Source organism: Triticum dicoccoides, chromosome 4A (genome assembly GCF_002162155.2).
Source record: "Triticum dicoccoides isolate Atlit2015 ecotype Zavitan chromosome 4A, WEW_v2.0, whole genome shotgun sequence".
Lineage (NCBI taxonomy): Eukaryota > Viridiplantae > Streptophyta > Magnoliopsida > Poales > Poaceae > Triticum > Triticum dicoccoides.
The window spans coordinates 741,290,824-741,291,554 of NC_041386.1; positions in this window are offsets into that span (position 1 = coordinate 741,290,824).

Consider the following 731-nt stretch of genomic DNA (forward strand, 5'->3'; position numbering starts at 1 on the left):
ATGTTTATAGAAATATCCATATCTAATAAACCCTAACTCCAATTTAACATTTTATATAAGAAAATTGATTAGAAATATGTGTAGAATCTGAATTTGATGTTGTTTTACCGGTTAGACATTTTGAAATGTTATTTAAGGGGCAGCCTTAACCAGTAATGGTCCGTCTTTCTTACCTCCCGGTGTAGATATAGATTGGAAATCAACATCTCAGCAAAATCTGTTTGAAGACAGAAGAAACCATCTATAAACACGCATGCACGCCTCGGCAAAAACCCCCAGGTGAAGAAAAACATATTTCTCATCTTATACTGAGTGAGAGAGAGAGAGAGAGAGAGAGAGAGAGAGAGAGAGAGAGAGAGCTTAGAATTGATCACATTCAAACGTGTTGTGATTGTCTGAGCACTGAGGTAGCCGTCGACGCGGGTGAGAAAGAGGATAAGCAGAAACACAGGTGAAATGCAAGTGGACCTATTGGGGCCTTTTGTCATGGTTACCGTGCTAGGGATGTGTGGTGTTTTTTTCATCTCCCGTTGCAACGCACGGGCTCTTTGCCGGCATAATATAATGTACTCCCTCCATTCCATAATATAGTGCGCTCACGCTTTCCGAGATTCAACTTTGACCATAAATTAGATCCGTAATTCATAAATCATTTTACTGGAAAATTATAGCTTCGAATTTTTTTTTAAATACGAATTCAAAGGTGTATGTCATGCTCCCTCCGCAGTCGC